Source organism: Chiloscyllium plagiosum, unplaced genomic scaffold, assembly GCF_004010195.1.
Source record: "Chiloscyllium plagiosum isolate BGI_BamShark_2017 unplaced genomic scaffold, ASM401019v2 scaf_4115, whole genome shotgun sequence".
NCBI classification, from domain to species: domain Eukaryota; kingdom Metazoa; phylum Chordata; class Chondrichthyes; order Orectolobiformes; family Hemiscylliidae; genus Chiloscyllium; species Chiloscyllium plagiosum.
In genome coordinates, this window is record NW_025212399.1 from 19,865 (window position 1) to 26,405 (window position 6,541).

General features: G+C 41.2%; 1 non-coding gene across 1 annotated transcript; it reads right to left on the reverse strand.

Annotated features, from left to right (window-relative positions):
• Positions 1-2,215: 2,215 nt before the first annotated feature.
• Positions 2,216-2,332, reverse strand: LOC122547383. The gene has a single exon (XR_006310988.1). It is a non-coding gene; the product is annotated as a U8 small nucleolar RNA (small nucleolar RNA).
• Positions 2,333-6,541: the final 4,209 nt, after the last annotated feature.

Consider the following 6,541-nt stretch of genomic DNA (forward strand, 5'->3'; position numbering starts at 1 on the left):
TTGTTCTTAACTTTCTTTTGGAGGAGATCTGTTTGTAGATTTTACCTCAACACATTAGCACAGGCACCTGTCTTAATGCTATTTTTATTTCATTGTAGTTTCAAGAACACTTCTTTGTCTCCATAGCCCAATTATACAGGCTATCTTTAGTTATTAATTCTTATGAAATAGTCCAGTTTGCAGTAAACAACCCAAAAGCTATAAGGTTATTGCACATCCACACTTTCTTCTCTCTGCAGTGATATCTAAGAGCTTGCTCCTGACCAAATATCAAGCTCTCATACTGGATAAGTTCTGCTTTAAATGTAACACCTGAATTGCTGGACTAATTTGATAACTTTCTCTGCAGAGGGTCCAGCAATAATTGAGAACTAAAAACACTATGGCTGGAGTCCCCACGTCCATGCTCCACTTTGCCATTAATCTGTTCCTCGTCCAGCTACCTTTCCCTTTTAGTTCTCTATGGGACTGCAGCTTGGAGACCCAACCAAATCTAGAAAGCCGAGGCTGAGGCATCCATCATTTTGTTTACATGAGCAGAAATTCTCTCAGTCGTATTTTACACAACCATTGTCAGAGTCTCAAAGTGTGGTGTTGGAAAAGCACAGCTGGTCAGACAGCATCCTAGGAACTGGAGAGTCCATGTTTCAAGTATAAGGTAGGTCAGACAGGATCTGTGGAGAGAACAGATTGATTAAGGTTTAAATGTGAGACAGTATATTTATACAGAGTGACTATATCCATTCTGCTCAATAACCCAATATACCAACCACTACAGCGGACAGCTGAAACTGACAACCGGAAGCGGCAGGGACAGACCACTATAAACACCGGAGGAAACATCAAAGAAGCGCTTCGCAGGAGGCTCCCAAGCACTGATGATGTCGCCTAGCCAGGGGACGAAACGTTTGCAACAAAAACTTCCAGCTCGGCGAACAGAACCACAGCAGTATTTAACTAAATTAGCACAGAAATAATGAATCCATCGAAGAAGGAGATAGGTTTGAGGGCAAGCTAATTTCCAAAGAGTTGGATTTCTCATTGGAGATTTGTTAAGTGTTCATGGCTTGGCTGGAATAACCTCCTTCGCTCTGATTAACATTTACCTGCCCAGCTTGAAGTCACTGAAAACCTGGAGCAATGTCATCACCTGTGACTTAGCTGAAGTGCCTTTCCTGCAATATCCAGTTAAGGTTTCAAATTTACAGTGATTGCCTTTTAATTATGGAAGATATAAATAGATTAGAATCTAGTAATGTCATAAAGTGGATTAATATCCTTGAACTTTCAAACATTAACCATAAGGAAACAATAAAATCTCAGCAGGGAAATATGTTTTTTTACATTTTACAGATTTTCACTGACCTGTTTAAAAAAAATCCCCGGAAAAATATTGTAAATTTTAAAAACCACAAAATAAAAATTCAGTGTTACTGCTACCAATTTTATTCTGACTGACATATTACAGCTTGGACTCCTCTGACCAAACAAACATGGATCTTTCTAAATAAGTCCAAGATTAAATAGTAAGTATAATATTCTAATAATGGAGTTCAAAATCTGTGAATGAATAAACAATTTACTTTGCTGCAGCAGAGGAAATTCTCCAGTTTTGGCTAGGTCCTGTCCAGTTCCAGATTTTTTGCTGTATTTCCAAATTAGCTTTCTATAAGTCTCTTTGCAAGTATCAAATTTTCATCAATGATTTCACCATTTTTCTGATACAAAATTATTGTGAGTATTTTCACAATGGAATCCTTTGACACAAAATCCTTAAAGTCAATATGAAGAAGAATTTCCAATCACTTGAAGCCAGGAATGCATGTCAGCCTTTCTCCTGGGCTTAGGATTCTGCAATGTCTTTTTTTACCTAATGAATTACTGTTGTACTGTCACAAAAACTGTCAGCCAACTTGTACTCACATAGCAATGAGAAAAATGACCAGACAATCTGTTTTAATGTTGCATATTCAGGAATCGTTATTGGCCAGGGTATGAGCAAAATGACCCTGCTTTGCCTCAAATAGAGTCATGGGATTTTTACATTGACTTGAGAGCAGATTAATTCTAAGTTTAGTGTTTCGTATGAAAGATGCCACCTGCCATTTGAACTCACTATTACCAACCTTTGGCTGATTGTAACTGTGAGGAGTGCTGTTACCAATTCCCCCTTCTAACTGTGTTCATGCTATGATATTAATTATCATCAATAAAAATCAGAATGGCCCTTGAGGCCCCCTCATGAGTAGAGTGAGTATTAATCACCAGCTCATATGCTCCATTCATCATTTTCTGAAATTCCACAAAGAATAGCAGGTAAAGATGCTGAATCTATTCTGTATTGAGTCAAGTTATCAATGGCAGAGGTTAGATGATTGGTGGCTTAAAAGCAGAAGAGGCACTTGTTTAACACAACTACAGGCAGTTTATTGCATGAGATCAAGAAGTATCAGTTATATTGACTGGTTTGGCATAATTACTTGAAGGCTAAAGGGAGACAAAGCCAATACCTGTGACTCCATTGGGATGGCATGCAAGATGATCCCTTCTTTACCCAGAGGCTTTCTGACACCATGTGATAGGGTGGAGTTTAACTCAACTTTGACATCACCTTAAAAAGTATCTTCCCCCAAGTTTCTTTTCCCCATAGTTAGCATTGAGTATTCTATGTGTATGTTTTTACATTCCTTTGCATATATACATATCTAGACATATCTTCATGTAAAGACATTTATATTTACCATGACCATCTGTCCACCAGCCCCACGGAAAGAACAAAAAACAATACAACACAGGAACACATCCTATGGGACCTCCAAGCTTGCACAGACACATTCTGCCCTTCCATGCAAAACTGTCTTCCCTTACAGGATCCGTATCCCTCTATTCCCTTCCTATTCATGTATTTGTTTAGGTGCTTCCTGAATGCTGCTATTGTATCTGCTTCCACCACCTCCTCTGGCAGTGCATTCCAGATACTCCCCACTCTTTGTGTGAAAAACCTGTCTTGCACATGTCTCTTAAACTCCACCCCTCCCACACTTTGAATCCTTAGTGATTGACCCCTTCTCGTTGGGAAAAAGCTTCATACTTTTCATGCCCTTCACAATCCTATAAACTTCTATCAGATCACCCCTCAACCACCAGTGTTCTAGTGAAAATAAAGTCTATCCATACTTTCTTCATGGCTAAAATCCCCCTTTACAGTCCTGGTAAACCTTTTCTGCACCCTATCCAAAGCATGCACATTATTCTTGTCATGGTGATCAGAATACTCCAAGTGTGACCTAACTAAAGTTCTATAAAGTTGCAGTATAACTTGTCCATCCTTATACTCAATGCCATTTCCAATGAAGGCAATCATGCTATAAGTCTTTTTTTACTATCTTACCTACTGCCAGCTTCAGTGATCTGTGGACCTGCACACCCAGACCCCTCTGCATATCAACACTTCTAAGGGTTCTGCCATTCACTGTATAATTTCCACCTGTACTTGGCCTCCCAAATGCACCATTTGTCCAGATTAAGCTCCATCTTCTATTTTTCTGCTCATGTCTCCAACTGATCTATATCCTGCTATATCCTCTAACAATCTTCCTCACTATCCACAACTCCACCAATGTTTGTATCATCTGGTGGTATTCTTTGGAAAGGGTACAGCAAAGGTATAGCAGGATGTTGCTTGGTATGAGGGAATTTAGCTATGAAGAAAGTATGGATAGACTGGGTTTGTTTTCGCTGGAACACAGGCAGTTGAGGGGTGACCTGATAGAAGTTTATAAGATTGTGAAGGGTGTGAAAAGGCTGAAGCTTTTTCTCGAGGAGAAGGGGTCAATCACTAGGGGTTCAAGGTGTTGGGGGAGTGGGGTTTAAGAGATAAACTTACTAAATGGACCAGCTATGTTTTCCTCCAAATCATTTACGTAGACCATGAACAGCAGAGGTCCCAGTACTGATCCCTGTGGAACACCTCTAGTCACAGACCTCCATTCTGAAAAGTATCCTTCCACTGCTACTCTCTGTCTCCTATAACTAAGCCAGTTCTATTTCCATCTCGCCAGCTCAAGCTGATACCATGTAACTTCATCTTTTGTCCTAGACTGCCCTGAGGGACCTTGTCAAAGGCTTTACTGAAGTCTGTATAGACAATATCGACTGCTTATCCCTCACCAATCACCTTCGTCACCTCCTTAAAAAACATTATCAAGTTAGTGAGGCATGACCTTGCCTGCGCAACACCGTGCTGTCTATCACTAATTAATCCATTTGCTTCTAAATGTGTAAAGGTCTTGTCCCTGAGAATCTTTTCCAATAATTTCCCTACTTCCGATGTGAGGCTCACAGGCCTGTCATTTCCTGGATTATCCCTGTGGCCCTTCTTAAACAATGGGACAACATTAGCTATTCTCCAGTCCTCTGGGACTTCACCTCTGGCTCCTCCTATTTATCTCTCAGTCCCCTTCCCAGCCGCCACATTCCTGATGAAGGGCTTATGCCCGAAAAACATCGACTCTCCTCTTCCTCAGATACTGCCTAGCCTGCTGTGCTTTTCCAGCATCACATTTTTTGTCTACAAAGATGTCTGTCAATGCTCCAGCAAATTGTTCTCTTGTCTTCCTCAATGTTCGAGGATAGAACCCTCCAGGACCCGAGGGTTTAACTATCTCAATACTTTTTAAGATGTGCACAACACCTCTTCCATTTTAATAGCAATTTGACTTAGAAACTCGATCCTCCCTTCCCAGAGATCATCTTCCTCCTTCTCTTTGGTGAACACCGAAAGTATTCGTTTAGGACCTCACCAACCCATTCTGGCTCCACACAGGTTCCATTCTTTGTCTTGAATGGGCCAACCCTTTCCCTGGCTCCCCTCTTGCTTTTTATATATGTATGAAAAGCCTTGGGATTCTCCTTAATCCTGTTTGCTAATGACTTTTCATGACCCCTTTTAGCCCTTCCAATTCCTTCCTTGAAGTTCTTTCCTACTTCGAACTATAATATTGTTGTGATTATGGAGACTTGGCTGAAAGAAGGACAGGATTACCAACTGAATATTCTAGGATTTTGTTGTTTCAGGTGTGATGGAAAGGAATGTGGGGGACTGCATTAATGGTAATGGAGTATCTCACAACTCTGCTGAGGGAGGATACATCAGAGGACTCGTGAAGCGAGGCAATATGGGTAGAACTCAGGAATAGGAAAGGTGAAATCACAGTGCTGGGGGGTATATGTCAGGCCTTCCAAAAACCAAAGGGAGGTAGAGGAGAGGATATGTAGACAGATTTTTGAAAGATGCAAAAACAACAGATTTGTTGTGGTGGGTAAAATTTTAACTTCCTGAATATTAGCATGGACTCACTTCATTTTAGGGGCTTGGCTGAGGCAGAATTTGTAAGGACCATTCAGGAGGGTTTCTTAGCACCGTATTTAATCAGTCTAACCAGAGAAGGGGTTACACTGCGTCTGGTTTTGGGAAATAAGCCCAGCCAGCTGAGTGAAGTTTCAGTGGGTGAGCATTTCGGGAGTAGTGACCACATGGGATGGATCTATCCAAGGATTCTCTGGGAAACTAGGGAGGAGATTGCAGAGCCTTTGGCTTTGATCTTTATGTTGTCATTGTCTACAGGAATAGTGTCAGAAGACTGGGGGAAAAGCAAATGTTGTTCCTGTGTTCAAGAAGGGAGTAGAGACAACCCTGGCAATTAAAGACCAGTGAGCTTACTTCGGTTGTGGGTAAAGTGTTGGAAAAGGTTATGAGAGACAGGAATTATTATCATTTAGAGAGGAATAAGTTGATTAGAGATAATCAACATAGTTTTGTGAAGGTTAGGTCATGACTCACAAACCTTATTGAGTTCTTTGAGAAGGTGACCAAACAGGTGGATGGGGGTAAAGGGGTTGATGTGGTGCATATGGATTTCAGCAAGGCGTTCGATAAGGTTGCTCACGGTAGACTATTGCACAAAATGCAGAGGCATTGGATTGAGGGAGATATAGCAGTTTGGATCAGAAATTGGCCACCTGAAAGAAGACAAAGGGTGGTGGTTGATGGGAAATGTTCATCCTGGAGTTCAGTTACTAGTGGTGTACTGCAAGGATCTGTCTTTGGTCCATTGCTGTTCGTCATTTTTATGAATGACCTGGATGAGGGTGTAGAAGGATGGGTTAGTAAATTTACGGATGACACCAAGGTCGGTACAGTTGTGGATGGTGCCGAAGGATGTTGCAGGTTACAGAGAGACATAGATAAGCTGCAGAGCTGGGCTGAGAGGTGGCAAATGGAGTTTAATGCAGAAAAGTGTGAGGTGATTCTCTTTGGAAGTATTAACAGGAATGCAGAGTACTGGGCTAATGGTAAGATTCTTGGTAATGTAGATGAGCAGAGAGATCTCAGTGTCCGTGTACAGAGAGCCTTGAAAGTTGCCATCCAGGTTGATAGAATTGTTAAGAAGGCATATGATGTGTTAGCTTTTATTGGTAGAGGGATTGAGTTTCAGAGCCACAAGGTCACGCTGCAGCTGTACAAAACTCTGGTGCGTCT